The following is a 22,714-nucleotide window of genomic DNA, read 5'->3' on the forward strand; positions in this document are numbered from 1 at the left end:
ATGGTCATATGTTTTTTTCAGGAGACGAAGTTATTCTTCCTCTTCTCGCTAACTCTTGTGAAAATCCTGCTCCGTGAGTCTTGTCCTCTTTTGAGTAGTGTCATATCTGGAATTTCATAGAATATCAAGTATCTCCATTAAGCATTTAGAGATATGTTCATAACTATTGAATTCTTTCTTCTTCTGTATTTCCTGACTGTTATAGCATTTGCCCTTCAAGGAATCTGCCACCTTTTTCGGTGCGGAGACCCACTTGGTTCCTCCTGTTTTTGTTTTCCTGGATGAGATAGATAAATGAAGCTAATAGATTTTGTATTTTATTTTCCTAATCAGAGACTCATTGCTGACTGAGTAAATAAGTAAATAGACCAGATATTCTTTGAAAGACATTTATTAAAATCTTCAAACTTTTTTGAGTGGCCAATGTACTATATATCCTTTCATAAATGCCAATTTTTCTTTGTGTATTCGTGATAGCCTTATGTACCACATTATTTGTTAAAAATGTAAGAAGTCAACAGAGCTGGAGAATAATAAGGAAGGGATATAGCTTAAATACAAGCTTATGACTTATATTACTTTGTTGCACTAATAAGTTAAGATAAGTTAAATTATACAAGGGGGCTGAAAATTTGGATAATAATCTCTATCTCTGTCTCTCTCTCTCTCTGTTCATATACTTATATATATATATATATATATATATATATATATATATATATATATATATATATATATATATATATATATATATGTTATCATCGTATAGTAATGTTTGGGCAGTTTTCGTTTACCTAGGTTTCTTTTGCATATAAAGAAATCCGTTCAAGATTTCGTCTTTCACGAAGTGGTAAAAGATTTCATTAATTTAATTTCAAAATTTTGTAATGTATATATTTGTATATATATATATATATATATATATATATATATATATATATATATATATATGTATGTATAATATATAATATATTTGTAATATATATATATATATATATATATATATATATATATATATATATATATATATATATATATATATTTATATCGGCTATTGATTTATTCACTGGAAAGCGGAGTTTCAATATGAATAATAGTACCAGAGTTATAATGTACAAGTTTATTGCTTAGCTTTCGGATAAATCTATTTCCATCATCAGAGCCTAAAAATACAATACATTAAACAAGTTAAAACTTAGGTTGATAGATATTTAAAACAGAAATTTAAAATGAACACACAAAAAACTGAATTGAAATAAAAATAACCTAAAACTTTTATAGTTTTAAGTTAATTTTATTTCATTTCAAAGTTTTTATTGTGTTTTAAATATTTATCAAACTATGTTTTAACTTGTCCAGTGTATTCTATTTTTAGGTTCTGATGATGGAAATAGATTTTCCGAAAGCTAAGTAATAAACACGTACAGTACATTATAACTCTGGTACTATTATTCATATAGGCATATATATATATATATATATATATATATATATATATATATATATATATATATATATATATATATATTTAGGGGGGGGGTTGCTCGAGCCATTTCGTCCCGATGGAAATTCCTCTAGGCAGCTTCTACTTGGAATATTTCCTGCGAGTGATATAACAGAATTTTACCCGTAGAGGTATCACAAGGTTCCTGGAGCGAATATCCCGAGAGATATCGTGTATACAACAGGGACTATCCTTCCCCGAATAGAGTTAACCTTGTCTCGAAGGATATGGGATAGGATGTGATACGTGGGAGAGCCGTTACAACTCCGATCCCAGTGTGTTACTGTAAACATGTTGGCTAGTTCACCATTCTTTCTTGCAACGCCATCTTCATAGATCGCTTTGGGAGTTTTCCGCTTGTTTCTTCAAGTTTTTGAATGTTTTTTTTTTTTTTGGAATATGAATGCTTCTGCTTCATCGGTTAAGTTGAGTACCTTATCCTTTTTTGGTGAAAAATTAATTTCACGTCCCCCTCCCTCCCCCCCCCCCCCACCCCACCTTGTTTTTGCGCTATGCGTCCGTTTTTATTCCCCACGGCCATCGCATGGCCGAAGAAGAAATTATTCCAGGTTTCATATGAATTTTTTAGCTAGTGTTTTTGCCTTCCTCTCACTGGATCTCTTGATGTAATTATAAGATATCACCCGAAGCGATGCTGCTGTGTTGCATGAAGATGAATGACAGGTCGTAAATAAAAGCAAAATATATCTTAAAAATATAAATGTGATTTTTACACTATGGTCCAGTGGGTGACATGTAGGTATTCTTTTAATGTGTCTGTGTGTGTTTCCGTAAAGGACCATCATAGAAACCAAGATAATCAAATAACCCAAATAATTCAAATGGTTTCAAGTGATCGAAATACTGTGACATAAACATGTACAGTACATACATGTATGCGCATTTGCATAAGTATACTTATATACAAATTTACATATTCATATGTACATCTATGTGTATTTATATGTATATAAATGGACAAAAGAAAGCTAAACTTATGAGTTAGACATACCATTTATTGTTGATTATTTGTTTTATATAACCAAGTAACAATGTATCGTAATACATTTACCAAATATTAAAGGGATAGAAAACTAAAAAGTTTCCAATATAGTTCTCAAAGCCATAGGAAATTATAACAATAGCAGCTATCATAGTGATAATGATTATTATTATTATAAAGCGCATTTTTTTTCTTATTGCACTACGACCAAAGAAACATTTCCATACTGTCCTGATTTGCAAATGAATACATATTGGTGATTCATAATGTACGAGGGAAGGACCTATTCCTTCTGAGAAATATGGTCATTTTGTAATTGTAGGAATCAAGAAGGATTATTGGACGAAGAACATTATATCATGGTATAGTTTCGATTCAGATTTTGTACTTGAACGTTTTATTATGATTTGATTAGTTGCTGAAATCCGCGATGTCCGATGGATGTTGTTCAGTTTCTAAATTTCAATATCAGTGATATCGGGTTCCTTTCCTTCATACTTTCATAGTATTCACTTGTCTTTCGCCCCTTCATCTTCCTTATTTGCACCTGCAACCAACATCACCTCGTAAGGTGTCACTAGCGGTTCGACCAAGGAACCCACCGAGAGCCTCAGGTAAGCTTAAGCCTGAGCCAAAGGGTTTAGCTGCTACCGGGTGTGGCACTGCCACTGGGAGAGGTCTGGGCTTGGCTTCTACTGGCTGGAAGACGACGAACACAGTCACCACCAGGAGTGAAGACAAAACGACCTGGAAAAATGAAAGTAAAATGATTATTGGATCAGCCATGTGGAAGGATGTAAGTTGAACAACGGAATCTTATAGAGTGATAGAATATTAGATTACCAGAAAATCAAGAATTATTATAGAACCACACATTATACGAAGTTCGGCTTTCGATGATGTAGAAATTGATTTTTAATTGAATAAGATATTGTGTTGATTTTCATCATATGTTGACTCATTAGGGGCAATTTGAATTAAAAGATATCAATTGGTGTCACCTGGTGTGTCTGCAAGTTGGATAATACTTGCAGGTAAGTAAGACAGTGGCCTCACCAGGTAAATCCTGAAATGCCTGTAGCGCCTAACTCTAACTTGATCTAGAGCTTCTGAGGCATGATTGGTAGCGGCTTTTCTTTTTTTTTTTTTTTTTTTTTTTTTTTTTTTTTTTTTTTTTTTTTTTTTTGAAGAAACTAGGGTTCGACATCCATGTGAGGTAGAAATTTACATATACACATATCTATCCTATATGATAAAGAGCAAGTATATGGATATACAGTATATATATCTATTTATTATTATTATTATTATTATTATTATTATTATTAAAAACTAAGCTATAACTCTAGTAGGAAAAGGGTTCCAACAGGAAAAAATAGCCCAGTGACGAGAGGAAACAAGGAGGTAAGAAATTATAAGAGAAGAATAAACAATCTAGATAATTTATTTCGAGGACAGTAACAACATTAAATCAGATCCTTCAAAATAAAAAGAAAAAAAGAGGAAGAGAAATAAGATAGAACAGCATGCCCGAATGTACCCCTAAGCAAGAGAACTCTAATCCAAGACATTGGAGGCCATGGTACAGAGGCTATGGCACTACCCAAAACCAGAGAACAATGGATTGATTTTCTAGTGTCCTTCTCCCAGGAGAGCTGCTTTAGTTAAAGAGTCTCTTCCACCCTTACCAAGAGGAAAGTAGCCACTGAACAATTACATTGCAGTAGTTAACCCCTTTGAGGAAACAAGTATTTTTCACTAATCTCAATTTTGTCGTGTGTATGAGGACAGAGGATAATGTGGAAATAATAGGCAAGACTATTCGGTTTATGTGTAGGCAAGGACAAAATGAGCCGTGATTACAGAAAGGGATCCAATTTAGTACTGTATGGCCAGTCAAAGAACCCAATAACACTCTTAACAGTAGTATCTTAACCGGTGGCTGGTGCCCGAGCCAACCTCCTACCGATATATGTAGATATATATTATATATATATATATATATATATATATATATATATATATATATATATATATACATACATACATTTGAGGCCTTTTGTAGTTTTGCTGTATTTTGTTTTTGTTTTCATTTATGCATTGCAGAGGTTAAAAGCCAGCTCCTAAGATGAGTTTCCTCGTATAGGTATAAGGTTATGTAAATTACGTTAGACTTTCGTCGTTAATTTCATTGTATTCTTTATTCAAGTAAGTTATATGTAATTTACATTCTTTTCAAGAATTAACTTTTTATTTCACATATTTTTGTTACGAAGTCTTACGTAAACTGCTTTAAGAGTGCGATATGACCATACGAGATATGAACAAGGACTTATGTAAATGTTTTTTATATTTTTATGGGGCGTTACTTCATGTTTGAGAGAAAATACCCAATTGTTTTGTCTGCAATGTGCTTTGGAAGTATCTCGAAAATCCTAGTGTTAGATGTTATCTTTTTTTTATTTCCGAGAACAGTGGGTGGACTGAGCAGCTGATAGGGAGAGTTGCCCGAGACCCCGTTTCGTCTCTTGACATTTTTATCTCGTTGGAAACTCTGGCTTCGCTGTTAGGCCAACCCTCCAGGCTTCCAGATCTATTAGAAATTTCTGGAAGCAGCTAAGTTTCATATATATATATATATATATATATATATATATATATATATATATATATATATATATATATCAACCCCAGGGAATTATAGATCAGATAGAGAATTCCAGCCTTAAGACATAGGCATCTACCCCTCTCTCTCTCACACGCCTCTCAGTGTATTGTTTTAAAAGTGTTAAGTGAAATCTCAAAGTTTTGGTGTGATGGTTTTTTGTAAACATAGTGAGTATTTATAAAAATTCCTTTAGACTTTTTGTAACTGGCCCTGTAGTAACGTGAAAGGTATTTGTAAAGTTATCTGGTTAACTATATTCATTGAGTGTCAAGAATAATTAAATATTGTGTAAAATTTCATTTCAAGTGAAACAAGTGATTGTATAGTTTTCATGAGAATTATTTCTTTTGTTTTACTCTAAGGTTTATTTAGATTTAATATTTCAAGTCAAGTGATTATATAATTTTCAGAGCATAACAATTTTGTCTTAATCTAAGTTTTGCTCAGACTTAATATTTCGAGTGATTTATTTTTGTTTTTATGCAAATTCTTTCAAAGTGTTGTAATTTATATAGAATATTCTTATTTTTTTAAAGAGTGTATTATTTCAATCATCCGTGTTTATTTCATACATGCTCGTGTACTGTTAAAGAATCAAAGTAAGAGGTGGTTTTATATAGATCTTAATAATAATTACCCAGTGTTGTTTTGAGTGTACTTAATAGACCTTTGTATATTGCTGTCTGTGAGTTATATAACTGTCTTAGAACTCGGGTGTTAATATTTTCAAGTGTAACAGTTTTAATGTAAAAAACAGGTTAGTTTGGAACTCGAGAGGCTGTATAGCTTGCCAGCCATAATATATATAATATATGTTTTGTTCCCGGACACGGGACCATTGTATAATATATTTTTGGTGCCTAGACCCTTGGGATCGATTGAGTCTGTTTTAAATATTGGTGATAACAGGGCTGTGTTCCTATAAAAGGTTTTGAACAATATAATATTGATAGGATTTTGTGTATTGTTAGGATATATTTTTGGAGAGGTATAAAATTATTTGTTAAATGTACGAGGTGGGACAGTTTAATATCCAAGAGTTTTTGAATAACCCAAATGTTCAGGAATTGTCAGTAGGTAGTGAAACTAAAGCTCAGTGGCTTTATTTTAATCGCATATGGTGGCCATAAAACGAGTGGAATGATTAAATCCCAAATCAAGTGTCTAGTCTTAGAAGCGTTGATAAACTCGGGAAAGTTGTAGGAAGAAAATATAATGGCAGCTCGTGAACTGTTGGAGGGAGCTGAGGAAGACTTTTAAGCGAAATAAGGACCAGTTGACCCACAAACTGAAAGCATGAAACTAGACGGGGATGTTGAGGCTGAGATTTAATGTATTGCAGCGGAGGAGAATTTGCTTAAGTTGAAGATAATGGTAGAATGAGAAGAGAGAGAGAGAAGACACGAAGAAATGGAAGCAAGAAGGGAAAAAAGGAGAAGGAAATGGAAGCAAGACAAGAAGTAAAAAAAGAGAGAGAAGAAAAACGACGTACGAAAGAAATGGAAGCAAAATGGGAAGAAGAAGCCCTAGAGATTTCAAGACATGCGAGGGAGATGGAAGAAAGGGAAATCGCAAGACGAGAAGAGAAAGACAGAAGACGGGAAGAAAAAGAGATGAAGAAGCGAGGCATGCGAGTGAGTTGGAGCTGTTGAATGCTCGAGCAAAGTCTATAACGCAGACAGAGGCGACCCCCGCTATGCACGATCCAGTGTTTAATGTGGCGAACGCCCAGAGGTTAATTCCAAGGTTCACATAAGAGGCTCCTGATGAATTCTTTTATTATTTCGAAACGGTCGCATCGACGATGCAATGTCCCGAAGGTATCTGTGTTGTTGCAGAGTGTAATGATTAGGAAAGACACCCGTGCATACCTTAACTTAACTCAGGACCAGAGGAAGGAGTATAAAGAAGTGAAGATGAGCTTTCTGCCACTGTTTCAGATGACCTCTGAATATTATAATGAAAGGGTCCGAAGTTTGAGGAAGGACGAGAAAATGACTTGAATGCATTACGCTTAGAAGGTACGACGATGTTTTGAGAGATGGACAGAGGCTGCTAACGTGAGGGAGATGACTGATTTAGAAGAATTGATAATACTAGAACAGTATATACGAGGAATTCCTGAACATATTCGAATGTACAAGAGAGAGAGAGGTGAAGAAACTTGATAAAGCCACATCGCTGAGTGACGATTATAATATTATCAGTCGTAAACCCTCCTCGGGCATGAAGTTTCAACCGTCACTCCGACCTAGTGTCAAGTATTCGTCGAACCATGGAAACCAGTTCAGTAAAGTCTACGTGGATAAGTTCAACAGGTACAGCGGAAGTAGCACTGGTACTGTTCCTAAGCAGAATGTGATAGTACCACAGCAACAATCGTCGAATCATCCTCCTTCAAATATTGTGAAAGACGCGCAAAAGGTAAATATTGTCTGTTTTAAGTGTGGCAAGAGAGGCCATATCAATAAGGAATGTTGGTCGAACCTACCGAAAGCATTCACCCAAGTGATTAAGGATAATTTTACTTCACAGACTGCGAAGACGAAGAAACAATCGGGAAAGGTTGAAGAGGAAAATAAACCAGCCAATGTTTACATGACGAACAGGACAAACCCAAACAGCGTGGATACCTTTAAACCATATAATTATGAAGGTATGTTAGCAGCAATGGACGAGAGTGAGCGAACTCCATTCATGATATTACGCGACACAGGTTGCAACCATGTTGTGGTGGTACGACGAGTACTCCTGTTGGTGGAACACTCTCTCACAGGGGACTTGGTTATTTTGAAAGGAATAGGAGGTGAAGAGGTTACCCATATTTGCCGTTTGAAACTTTCATGCGAGTTTTTGACTGGTAATTTTGATTTGGCGGTAAAGGATTCATTGGCTGTCGAAGGAGTAGACGTCCTGCTGGGTAATGAGGTTGGTGGAACCCCGTTTGTGCCTTGTCCCATTGTAACGGAGAAACCATTGAAGTATAGTCCTACGACTAAACTCGAGATGGACTACCTGTATCTGTTTCCTAGTTGTGTGACGACTAGAGGTATAACGAAGAAAGTGGCTGCTGAAGAAGAAAAAGAAATCGAATGAGCGATGAACTTGGGAGGATTTATTTTCCGAAGAAGAGCATTCCCTTGATGGTACACGAGAGGATATCTCCCAAGTAAGCCCGAGAGAAGAGGAGCGACAGACGAGCGGTCAAGAGGACATAGAAGAAATGCACATGTAAGAAATAGAAAACTCAGCGCTTGAAGTAGGACACGTGATGAGGAAAAGGCTGATAGGATAACAACGGAAGGATGCATTGTAAACAGAGTTATTGTACCGTGTGGTGGAAGAGACGGATGCACAGCAGTCTCCGACCTGTTATTATCTTAAGGATGGGTTGCTTATGAGGAAGCGTAGACCCGCCGATATCCCTGTACATGCCGAATGGGGGATATATCGGCAGATAATAATTCCCGCATGGTTGAGAAAACAGGTGATCTCGGTAGTACACGAGACGGGACATTGGGAAAAGGAAGATGACGGAGAAGATTATGAAACACTTTTTCTGGCCTGGCATGCATATGGACGTGATCCAGTATTGCCGTGAATGTCACAATTGTCAAATAGCTGGAAGGCCAAACGAGTACATTATGAAAGCTCCCTTATACCAGATAGAAGTGCGAGGAGAACCCTTCAGCAAGGTAATAATCGACATTGTGGGACCTTTACCAAGGACGAAAAAAGGTCACGAATATATGTTAACCTTGATGTGTCCAGTGACGAGATACCCCAAAGCTATACACGTCATGAACATCAGTACCAAAATAATTACCGAGAAGTTACTAGACTTTTTCACTAAGTTTGGTATTCCGGAAATCGTTCAAAGTGACCGAGGAACGAATGTCACATCAAAACTGTTTAAGGACGTAATGAAAGTGTTGGATGTGAAACAACAACTCTCAACTGCTTATCATTCGGAGACCCAAGATGCATTAGAGAGGTTTCATCAAACTTTAAAAAGTATATTAACGAAGTTCTGCAGTGAAACGGGTAATGAATGGGATATCGGACTACCGTTGATGTTATTTGAGGTACGTAATGCTTATCAAGAAAGCATGAGATGTACCCCGAATAAAATGATATTTGGACGAGAAGTGCGAGGACCGATTAAAATGTTAGCAGGAAAATGGAAGGACTGAGAGGAAACGGAGGGATAATATGTCAAGAATTTGAGGAAAAGGATAGGCGAGATAAGGAAATTTTCCATGGAAAAATCTCAAGGCGAGTTCAGAAAAAAATGAAGAAAAGTTTTGTTTTGAAAAGTAAAGACAAGACAGTTTTCTATAGGACAACAGGTATTGGTCTTCCGGTTGATCAGGAAATTTCCCACTCACCAACAAGTTCCAAGCTTCTGAAGTGTGTATGGCGCAAACCATACCATCCACCTAAGACGACGATGGATATGAGGTAGGGGCGGTAAGCAAAGTGAATAATTCGTCTATCATTCGGAACTTGGAAGAGAAATTAACTCATTTGAACCAGGAGCCGTATCACCGAGAAGTCATAAGAAAAGAAGTGGACTATTTGTTACAAAACGGTTTAGCCGAACAAAGTTCTAGCCCTTACAGTTCTCCATGCTTGCTCGTGGTTTTAAATAGATCGTAATAATAATTACCCAATGTTGTTTTGAGTGTACTTAAGAGACCTTTGGATATTCAATGTTTTGTATATTGCTGTCTGGGGGTATTATAACTGTTTTAGAGCTCGGGTGTTAGTTTTTTTCAAGTGTAACAGATTTAATGTTAAACAAACAGGTGCGTTTGGAACTCGAAAGGTTGTATAGCTTGCCTGCTGTATTATATATATTATACGTTTGGTTCCCTGACACGGGACCATCATATAATAAATTAATATATATATATATATATATATATATATATATATATATATATATATATATATATATATATATATATTTATAAACAACAGCTGCAGCTGTTCCTAGTCCACTGCAGGACTAAGGCCTCATACAAAGTCCTTATTCATGTCTTGGGTTTGACCAGTTTCTATCACTACGCTGGCCAACTGCGAATTGGTGATGGTTGGAATCTAGTCTGATCGCCCACAGCAAACCAACATAGTATGTGTGGGCCTGACTAGTACAACTTCGGTGATCACAGCGATACACAAACCCTTTCACTATGTTAGGAAGGGATTATATATACATATACTGTATATATATATATATATATATATATATATATATATATATATATATATATATATATATATATATATATATATACACTAAATCATTAACCCACAGTGTCTACTTCACTTCGGTTTTGGATGATGCTTTTAGAATTCGTCATCATGCTTGGTTAATTTATAAAGTCATTTGTGTTCTCAAACATTTTAGATATATAACATACATAAATATAATTTCGTGGTTCAAGAATTACGCAAAAATAAAACATTTATTTTTGAAAAAAATATTCATCTATTGAATTGAAAAATAATTCATAATGTTTAAAGCAATAAAAATAATGTCTAGCGTTTATTTCTCATTGCTCTTCCAGACCAGATTTTTGGTGAAAATACGATGATAGTGACTAGTATTAAGTTCTGAATGTAACCAAAATTCTGCTAACAAAGTTTCGAAATAAAAAGTGAGAGAGAAACCCGATTCCAGTATTCTAAACAATTGGAATCTCTTTTATTAATATAGACTCCGTGATGTATGAGATACACAAAGCAGTGAACATTTAGAATGCGTTTCTATTTAAATCCTAATGTGAAGAAAAATTTTCGCAAGTTTGAATATCGGGATGCATGAAATGAAAAACAGAAAAAAGGTATTTTTGAAGTTAGAATATACTCAACGAAAATAATTTTTAGACTTACCAACTTCATGATGAGAAACTTAGGAAGCACAGTTCTTCTTGTACCTTCTATCTTGAGGTTCAGACAGGAAGACCTCTAACACTTGGTCATGCAGTGGGAGTAGGCGGTCTTGCCGAGTCTCTGGGCGGAGTTTCGTTAGACCCAAAACCAATGTTTCCTAAAACATTACGATCTTCTGGGCTGAGCTAAGGGAATTTACCACTTTGCTTTTGCATACCTAACAGAAAAGAAAAAAGAACAAAGACGGATTGAGTTACGAATAGTACATAATAATTTTATGTATGTTTAAGATTGATATATTATCAGCAGCATTTATGTCAAATACTCACAATTTCCAAAGAAATACTGTTTTGTACAGCAAACTTTTCCAGGAGGATGAAAGTTTGTTTTTATTTTATGTCGTATGATAAGGCACAAATAGTAAAAAAAAAAAAAAAAAAAAACACTAATTAGATATCTTAAGTGCACAGTGACTACATCACACGCATTCTAATTAAACGCTTCAACCTTTATTGGTGTCCTCCCTGTAGTCGTAATTTAAAGTGATTCACCTCGCAGATTTTTTTCTCTATAATTGCACGGGTGTGACATTCAAATATACATAAATTATGATTTATATGTCCATACTTCAAATATGTAAGTAAGTCACATTAGGTATTATAATTTACAGTATGATGTATATAGGCCATATCCAAAGTTGACAAGATCTCGTTCACCCAAGTTAAATAGCACTGTATGATTTGAATTCCATATTCCTTATAGCAATATAAATTCTGTGAATTCTTGACTTTTACTCTGCTCATTACTAGTTTATCAGTAGAATGTTTTCCAGTTTAATGGCATCTAATTTACACGTGTCCTAATTCTTGTATTTAGATATGTGTTGTACATCAAGGTAAATGAACTCTATCATCATGAAAATTCCACAAAAACCTATAACTCAGCATGTTGTTGTAGCAAGATTGCATTTTGATAGCGAGGGGAGTTTAGTTTCCTTTGTGCGTTCAAGTTGACAAGGGTCTCCCCTGAGAAAGTGTAGTTGTGTCCGGTGTACTTACAAACTTTTGTAATAAATGAGAAAACCCATATTCAGGTGTCTCATTATCCGTCAAGCATGGGACATGCGTATTTCTCATTAATGCCATGTTGCCAAGGGATTTTTCAGTGGCTCAAAGTCTTTTATAAGACGACCCAGAGTTGTAAATACAGGATTATATATTAGTTCATTATAAGTTAGCCTACTCTGGAAAGATTTTCTTCTTGTGACAAAATCTGCTGGATGCATTCAATGACGTCATCTGATGACAAAATCAGTGCTACTCTTCAACACAACTAGGGAATTTATATGATTAGGATTTGCACTTTCTAATCTGTCCAGACAAACTTCATAATTAAAATATTGCTTTAGTTTGAATTAAAAAAAAAAAATCAAATATAGGCTATAATGCAATGATTTTTTGTGAGTATAATGACGTGTCTCGGGAGGAGTACATATACATAGTCGTGATCACAATGTGCAGATGTTTTGGCATTTCCTTCTAGTATCCAACTAATAGCAATAGATAGATTTATTGTGAGCATATGATGGCTTGAGTCTACATTATCATCCCTGGGAAGTTATAAAGTTAAAAACTGTTAAAATTGGAACTTTTTGCCTGGTATTAAAGTGATTACACATTTGAAATTCTGGGCATGGGATTGGGGGTTGGGGGAGTTCAGGCTTGGGGGGGGGGGTTAATTTTAGTCTGGGGGAGTCAAGTCTCCCTCCCCCCTCATTGATTGCTCTACTAGTGGTGAGGAAAATTGCCGCTAAAATCATCCTGCTTTTCATCAACGGTTGTAGCTCAGCTAACAATAATAATAACACTAATATCCTACTAAACTCTGTTCAATCTAAAAATAATTGGAGCCCAATTTCTCAAAATATGAAATTTTCCGAGGAAATTTGCTACTACGTTTGTTATATTTACCGATTTGTGCTATTCAAACACTTAAGAAAATAGAGTATTTTAGCACTTACAGTATATACATTCACTTTCAAACGAAAAAAAAAATCATATGAAAATAGTCTCCTTTCAAATTGAAATATACCTTGATAATACCATATATAAATATATATATATATATATATATATATATATATATATATATATATATATGTGTGTGTGTGTGTGTGTGTGTGTGTGTGTGTATAAATGCTAAAAAAATATACAACATACAACTTTTCGTAAAAAAAAAAAAAGTCTTACAATGGTTTTTTAAACGGAGAAAATCGGCTTTTTTTTTGTGTGTCAATGTCATTCCCATCATAATTCTTTCCATAGCTCTCCGAGTTGTAACTAGATAATGCTCTAAGGCTTTAGTAAGGCTCCAAGTTTATGATGCGTAAGTTAAAACTGGTAAGACCGTCCGATTAAATACTCTTTATTTTATAGATAGTGGCATTTTACTTTTCATAATCTCATTTTGTTTTCAAAAAGCTCTCAATCCCATGCTTATCCTTCTTTTGATTTCGGTTTCGTGTCCTGGGGGGAACACTTGCTGCCTGTATAAAGTGCGTATATTCATTAGCAATCTCTAGAGGTTCTTCCATAACTCTTAATTGGTCTTTGCATTTTCATTGAATATTATTCTAGTTTTACTCATATTCATTTTCAGTCGTACATTTCTGTTTTCATTATTAAAATCTTCTATCATCTTTTGCATTCCTCTCATCATTCACTTTACATAATTATGTCATTGCATTCCTCCCATCATTCACTTTACACAATTATGTCATCAGCAAATCTTAAATTTTGCTGATTTTCCTCATTTAAATTCTTAAAAACTTGTTCTAGGCTGTGAATAATTTGGGAAAGATGGGGTCTCCTTGTCTCACTTCTTTCTTAAACGAAATTCTCACTATCTTTATGTAATTTTAGGATTGCTGTACATCCTGTATAGATAGATATCTTCAAGTATTCTAACAAAAGATTCATGTATTACCTGTCTTTGAAGGGCTTTCATTACTGGGGAGGTTTTAAGGGAATCAAAGGCTTTCTCATAGTCTATGAATGCCATAAATGTTGGTTTGTCATACTATGTTGATTTTATTTTTCATTAACTGGTTGATTACATGGATATGGTTAGTTGTTGAATACCTACTTCTAAAACCTGCCTGCTCTCTCTCTCTCCCTCTCTCTCTCTCTCTCTCTCTCTCTCTCTCTCTCTCTCTCTCTCTCTCTCTCTCTCTCTCTCTCTCTCCATGAGATGCAACGTTAACGACCAAAATGTGTATAGAGAATTTAGAAAGATATTCAATTGAAACTGATGATATAAGACAAGATTAATGCTTGTGCAAGAAAGAAAATATTTGGGGCGAACTACAGCCACAATTTAAGCTAAATATTTTCATAATTAATCTATTTATATTTATAGATTGGAGAGACTGGTGCGCATACGAACATGCAAAACCCTAGATTCCTGTCATCAGAAAATTTATAGTAAATATCCTATTTAGGTTGCAATATTTCATTTATTACTCAATAATGACATTTCATTATTTCTTATTTATCTTTATCATATGAGGATTTACTGCATGATTCAAATCACTTATTTTGTTTACAACACGAAAATTTAAAACTCTTAGCTCCTTCAGAGGCAAAACAGTACCAAGTATTTCGCTAAGAATCGAATGGATCTATTTTGTTTAAATATCTTCTTCTTCTTTGTCTACATCTTTTCCCACTTCTATGTGGGGTCGATGTTTCTGGTCAGCTTTCTCCATCTACCTCTACGAAAGCTTAAGAGATTTGGACTTAAGCTCTGAATCAGGCTGTGAGCAGAGCATAAGTGAAGCTACTCACAGGTTTGGTAACTGCTTGGACTTCCTATACACCGACTTCCCAGGCGTTATAACAAGTAAAGTTGGTTCTCCAGTTGGGACACCTGGTCAGGCCTTGATTTCATTAGTAGTGAAGACTGAGCAGCCTGCCCGGATGTATCATACTCGTGTAAGATTTGATAGTATTGAGCTTGCTGCTCCTTAGAAAGAGAATCTAGTCAACACAATTGAAAGGTGTATCTCTTCTCGTGTGCTAAGGTACCGAGTGAAAGACAAACCTTGGTCCAATGATGATTGTAGACCTGCTCATTTGTAGAAGCAGGAGGCCTATCATATTTGGAAGGGTAACAGATCAGATTTGACCTGGAATAACTATACTCAGCTTATAACTTTTGCTGAGAGAGTTTATGCTTCAACTGAAAACGAATACAATTTAACCATAAAAGAACCCCTTCCTGGTACAACCCAGGAACTTAAGTGGTGGGGTACCCATAAATTGGCACTCTTTAGTGTAGTCGTAACAGTTTCCTGTTTACTTGAACTAGATGGCTCTGTCACTCACTGTCCAAAGGAAATCGCAACCCTCTTGGCTGATATGTTTGACAGTAAGCAGAGTAATGAGAAACTTGATTTTCCTCTTTCCAGTTTCCCTGAGGCTAAACTGATAAAGCTTTTTGATTTTGTAAAATTACGGCTCTCTTGACGAACCTTCATGCTTGTCAAGGTGTAGAGCCAAATGGTATTTTTCCTTTGTTTTATATAAAGACTGCCGATGTTTTAGCTCAAAAGTTATTTGTTATTTTCGGCAAGTTAGGAAGAAGAGGTGTTTGTAGCACTTGTTGAAGACTTGGTAATGTAATTCCATTATGGGAATGTGTTTGTGGTAGCTCAAGTCCAGCTTATGTGTACACTGCTCTAAAAACCTTAGTTGATGCCTCTTCGGAGTTGTTAGCTATCCTTAAAAACTTGTTAATCACTACAGTGACTAGTTTTTTTATGTTGGAACCTGTGAAGAACTACCTGCGGTTGACAAGAACTGTATATGACTGGGTGTTAGCTTCCTTGTTGATAGCCAAGAACTAAAAGAACTGTATATGACTGGGTGTCTTCCTTGTTGATAGCCATATGGTTAAATCATTTAATTTGGAAGAGCTAGTGAACGATCGTGCTAGCTTGAGACACCGGCGGTACCCATGGCTTGAATTATATATAGGTCTGTAATAAAAAAAATCGTACATATTTTTTATTTTTATTTTCATTAAGATACTTTAATTATCTATGTTATTATTTAATTCTTTTATTTTCATTATGATACCGATGAAATTATCAACGTTATTTATTTATCCCCCAAAATATTAATATAAACTCTTACAATAATGATGCAATTGTTTCAAGATTTTCATTGATGTGCGGCATTATCAGCCAATGACACCGTAACTTTAATCATAACATATATTTTCATTAAAATGTAAAAATAAAGAAAAAATCATGTTTTTTCAAGTATACAATTATGGAAATAGGAAATTTCTCGGAATTATCATGTTTCTTGATTTTTGTCTAGTGACTCTAGGCTGTTTCTATATGTAGCTACCAGTACTGATGAAGTAGATAAACAGTAGTGGGAGTATATGAATTTTTGCCGAAATGCCTTGCCCATGTGGCTTCAAGAAACACATAAAATACCTTAAAATGAGAAATAAATCATAGGGGGCCTTACACTGCCCCCCCCCCCCCACTCCCAATCCCCATCTGAATAGGCTTGCTTCACTCGACACCCCCACACAAGAAAAATCTGAAAAGACTTCCCTGACCACTGGGTATCATAAGGACATTATCATCATATTCCCGGATTATTGACCAGGCAGTGTTGAGGCCATTCCCTCAAATCCAGAAAGATATGCTTTACATGTGCAATGCTCACACATGAGCAAGACAGAGAAAACATATTGTCGTCTGTTTATTTTTTCCTAGAAAATTTTAGGTTTTGGGTACATTTAATTATCGTCGATAACTATTTATGCATATTTTGGTAGAATCATAACCTAAAAAATTTTATTATATGAACAAGCAGACAAAGAAATACGATGAACCTAAATTAGAGAGACGCAGTAAACATTTATTTACAAAAAAGAAGTAACATAAAAATTATAAGAAAATGATGATCTCTTCCTAAGGAAATCCCAGAAAAGGGTGGTGTTACTGTTAATGACATAATAAAACTCCTTAGAATTCTTGAAGAAAACTTGAATGAAGAGTTACCCAGGTCAGAAAAGGGATGCGTACGCGACGCAATTGCTTGCGTAAATATACTAAAAGAACTTTTTGAGAAGACCATTTGAAAAATCAATTATTGACGTTCTCCTTGCCAAAAATACAATCATCTAAATTTTCAAAATACAAAGTTCAAAATCGGTTTGTTTAGAAGAGATGGCTATGAACTTTACTAAAATGAAGGCCTTCGTCGAAATATTTTAAGAGAGTTACACGGTTTGAATGTTATTACAACTGAAAAACTTGAATTTTTGTTTGATATTAATATGCAAAAACACATTTGATTCAATTACAAAATACTGTGTGAAGATGTACCCTTGACAAAAGTCGACACATAATGCACCTTTCTTATAAGGACACTACGCAATTCCTCTAGACCGGTTGTTGTAAATCGTTTCCTGAATTGGCGGGAGGCCAGGTAACCTTGAGCACTGCAAGTGGCGTAACCAGTCTTGTGAGAGAAGGAGAGAGGGGGAGTCGAGGGAGTGTGTGAATGCACTTTAGGAAAGATTCTGCAAGCTGCGTATTGGCCAGACGAGTCATGAGGAGGTATAGTTGCTTGCGTTCTGGAAAACATAAATTTACTGCGCATTAATTTTCGCTTTTCTTTTTCTATTCTAATTTTATAGCCAATTGAGAAACATTATCGAGTGAAAACAAAGGTGAGACTTTAAAAATAATATTTGAATCAAATTTTTCATCAACGCTGACCCTGGAATGATTTGCAGTACCATACACAATGTAAACGGATTCTTAATCCTCGATATTCAGGTATTATTTTATGAAGAAGTTATTCGGACAAGAACAATCTCCTTTTACCAACTAAATTGAATTATTACACGTTGAACTTCCTTAAATATAGGGAGCAGAAAATCATAGGCTTCCTTATATCATTTGTTTCTTTCTAACTTCAATTCCTTGTGCCTGTGACTGAAAGACAAACTTATTAATGGAAAAGTAATCAAAGCACGAGAAACTCTGAGACTGGACTCATTGATAGAATTCTCATTGGGGGGGGGGGGAGGCTGTGAGATCCGAATCCCTAAAAGAACAGTATTGAAGACAGGGCTTGAATCAAATATTGTCCAGTTAACATTAATTGTTTTGATTAGGGTATTAAGGAATTCTTCGTTGAGATTTGACAGAAATGTGGAGAGTTAAGACGAAGTGTGTTGCAAAGCTGGAGAAATTTCATAACAGAAAACGAAAGGGAAAGGGAGAGCAGGAAGAGTATTCTGTAAAACAAGAAAAAAAAATTATTTATTTTCTTATTGTCGAAACTTTTTGTTTCTCCATTTGGGCTTCTTCATGTCATATCCATTTTCTATGTTCGGCTTTATTGGAAAAGTTGTTTATGATTTCAAAATTACTTCTTTCAGTAAATTCTAGAAGGATATTTTTTTGTATTTCTTTTGCCTACTCCAAATTTACCTACTGTATATATGTGTGCATATGTATGTTATTGAGTACCTGCTTATTTTTAAGTATATGTTTTGTTTTGAATTACAAGATTTTGTGCATGGAAACAAAGACACAAATATATATATATATATATATATATATATATATATATATATATATATATATATGTGTGTGTGTGTGTGTGTATATATATATGTATACACACACACACACACATATATATATATATATATATGTATATATATATATATATATATATATATATATATATATATATATATATATATATACACACACATACAGTAGCCTATATTTATGTACTTGTATTTGGAATTTATGATTTGCTTGTCTGACGACCGAGAGAATTTCTGTTTTTATTCATTTTTCACCTCCCGTTAAAGTACTATTCTTGATATTTCTGTTGTGTTTTTGTCTGATGTCTTTGGTTGTTAAGTTGGTGTACTTGGCGACTGGCCCGTTTTTCTTGGGTCAAGTGACTTTGTCTATTCTAGAAAGTAAAGTATGTTAACTTTATTTCCTTCTGGTGTTAGGCTCTGTATATATATATATATATATATATATATATATATATATATATATATATATATATATATATATATATATATATATATATATATATATATATATATATATATATATATATATATATATATATATATATATATATATATATATATATATATATATTATATAATCTCATCATTTCCCACGCCTATTGACACAAAGGGCCTCAAGAGGATTCTTTGACTAAATTCATCAAAGGATATAGTCAGGAAGAAAAAGTTCAATATACAGCTGAACCTCTTCAAGAAAAAAAAAAATAGAAGTAGAGGTTTATACATTTTTGTGATCCTTGGGAATTGTAAATAGCATTTTTGGATGATAACTATAAAATCAGGCTGTGCGTTTTATTTTTTAATTAGCATATTTTCAAGATGGCCGCTGCTGATACCTCGCATAACAAGTATGTGGCATATCTCGATAACTAACGGACTGATTTCGATGTTCTTGAAGTAAATCTCATAGTTTATTAGGGTGCTGGATTGACCTATGAGGTGTTTGAATCTATTCGAGGTCGACATCGCACAATATGGGATAGGTGGAGGCGGTTGATTTAAGGTCACAACCCAGAGCACCATATGTATAAGCTATGTAGCGCAAACATAAGTTTGTTTCCTACCTTTTAATATAATAAAACTTGAAGTAAAATGCATTGTGCAAATGTGTGTGTATATATATATATATATATATATATATATATATATATATATATATATATATATATATATATATATATATTTATGTATATATATAATATATATGTATATATATACTGTATACATTTATTTATTAATTTATTTATTATCATCAGCCGTAACTAGTCCACTGCATGAAAAAGGCCTCAGAAATGTCTTTCGAATCCCGTTTCTTTTTGGTCTTTCTATGATAGTTTATACCTGTAAATTTTCTTAGGTTGTCCATCCATCGTCTCCTTTTCCTTTCCATCGCTTCTTTTGCAATCTCTAGGGAACCATTCCGTTCTTCTTAATGTTCGTCTATTATTTTCCATTCTCGTTATATGTCCTGCCCGTATCCATTTCTTTTTCTTACATGTTAGAGTATCCTCTACTTTAGTTTGCTCTCGTATCCATATGGCTCTTCTTCTGTCCCTTAGTATTATTTTCATCATTATTCTTTCCATGGCTCTTTGAGTTGTAACATACTTACGTTCTAAGGGGTTAGTCAGGCTCCGAGTTTCCGAAGCATAAATTAATACTGGTAGGAACATTTGATTATATAATTTCCATTGTAGAGAAAGTGGCATTTTACATTCATAATCTCGTTGACCAAAAGCTCTTCATCCCTTGCTTATCCTTATAATTTAGTTCTTGTGTCCTGGAGAAACACTGTCTGTCCTGTTTACGTATATTTATTACCAATCTCTAGAGGTTCGTCCATAACTCTTATTTGTTGTCTCTGCATTTTCATTAAACATGATCTTAGTTTTACTCTTTGATTTTCAGTCCTCCATTTCTGCTTTGTCTTCAAATCTATCGCAATTCCTTCCTAGATTCACTAAACTGCTATGTCATCTGCATATCTTAAGTTGTTAAGGTATTCCCCATTGATATCCACTCCTACAGTTTCCCAATATCAATTCTTAAATACTTCTTCTAGACAGGCTGTGAATAATTTAGTAGAGATGGAGTCTCCTTATTTAACTCTTTTCTCTGTTGGGATTTTCTCACTATCGTTATGTAGTTTTAGAATATATTTTACATATATTCTATATGATATATATGCATACATTAAATTTGTCTGTGTATGAGTATGGTAGTTCAGAAATGCATGTATTACACAAGTGTGTATACAAAATATTGTGTGTGTATATATATATATATATATATATATATATATATATATACATATATATATATATATATATATATACATATATATATATATATACATATATATATATATATATATATATATATATATATATATATATATATAATATACATATATATTTATATATGAATATATATAAATAAATATATATATATATGAATATATATATATATATATATATATATATATATATATATATATAAATGTACATAAATAAATATACATATAAATATATATATATATATATATATATATATATATATATATATATATAGGTGGTTGATTGGCCAAGGCACCAGCCTCCCGTTGAGATACTACCGCTAGAGTGTTATAGGGTCCTTTGACTGGCCAGACAATACTATAATGGATCCTTCTCTCTGGTTAGGTTCACTTTCCCTTTGCCTACATATACACCGAATAGTCTAGCCTATTCTTTACCGAATCTCCTTTGTCTTTATACACCTAACAACACTGAGATTAGCAAACAATTCTTCTTCACCCAAGGGGTTAATTACAAAACTAATTGTTCAGTGGCTCCTCTTGATAAGGGTAGAAGAGACTCCTTAGCTATGGTAAGCAGCTCTTCTAGGAGAAGGACACTCCAAAATCAAACCATTATTCTCTAGTCTTGGGTAGTGCCATAACCACTGTATCATGTCCTTCCACTGTCTTTGGTTAGAGTTCTCTTGCTTGAGGATACACTTGGGCATACTATTTTATCTAATTTTTCTTCCGCTTGTTTTGTTGAAGTTTTTATAGTTTATATATGAAATATTTATTTTAATGTTGGTACTGTTCTTGAAATATTTTATTTTTTCTTGTTTCCTTTCCTCACTGGGCTAGTTTCCCTGTTAGGGTCCCTGGGCTTGTAGCATCTTGCTTTCCTAACTATGGTTGTAGCTTAGCAGTTAATAATATATATATATATATATATATATATATATATATATATATATATATATATATATATATATATGTAATGTATATGTGTGTGTATTTATGTGTGTGTTGGTTTGTATGTATTGAAATAAGCCACTAATTATCGAATTATCTCTTGACTCGTGATCAAAGACCAAAAGGGAAATTCATTTTTTGATAAGAGCTTATGGTCATTCGACCTATTTATAATCAAGCCACAAAGAGATGGCAAAGGGGGTTCGACTGTTACCTCAGGGTTCGAATCCTTGGCTGATTAGAAGCTCTTATCAAAAAATTAATTCCCCTTTGGACTTTAATCCTGATGTAGAGTGAATTTGATATTAAGAGGTAATTGGGGTTTATTTGAATAAACGAAAATAATTACATTTAATGATAGATTATAATTTCATGTGTGTGTGTGTATATATATATATATATATATATATATATATATATATATATATATATATATATATATATGTATGTGTGTGTGTTTCTGTTTGTGTGTGTGTGTTTTTGTTTGTGTGTGTGTGTTTATAAACACGTATCCATAATTCCGATGTATAATAAATATATTAAGCAGAGAACTGTAGTGCTTTGGACGGGAAATTTAGCAGTGACCCATTGGTTTGGAGGTTTGAAACATTTCTTTCCCGTTTGAAATGATGAACTCTAGTGGACGGACACTGGCATTGCTTAGCTAAAGGAGTAATAGTAATAAAGAATTTATATATTGTGTGAGAGTAGAGAGAAACAGGAGAAACTTAAGCTTCT

At 33.8% G+C, this 22,714-nt stretch overlaps 2 long non-coding RNA genes across 2 annotated transcripts in view; one reads left to right on the forward strand and one right to left on the reverse strand.

The window, feature by feature from the left end:
- Positions 1-22,714, forward strand: part of LOC137658510 (uncharacterized) — a 291,725-nt gene that overhangs the window by 99,649 nt on the left and 169,362 nt on the right. The gene's annotated exons all lie outside the window — the stretch shown is intronic.
- LOC137658501 (uncharacterized) lies at positions 2,507-11,182 on the reverse strand. Its single transcript, XR_011047346.1, has 2 exons — positions 11,074-11,182; positions 2,507-3,254 (listed from the first exon to the last, which is right to left on the reverse strand). It is a non-coding gene; the product is annotated as an uncharacterized lncRNA (long non-coding RNA).

The sequence above is a fragment of the Palaemon carinicauda genome, chromosome 19 (genome assembly GCF_036898095.1).
Source record: "Palaemon carinicauda isolate YSFRI2023 chromosome 19, ASM3689809v2, whole genome shotgun sequence".
NCBI lineage: Eukaryota > Metazoa > Arthropoda > Malacostraca > Decapoda > Palaemonidae > Palaemon > Palaemon carinicauda.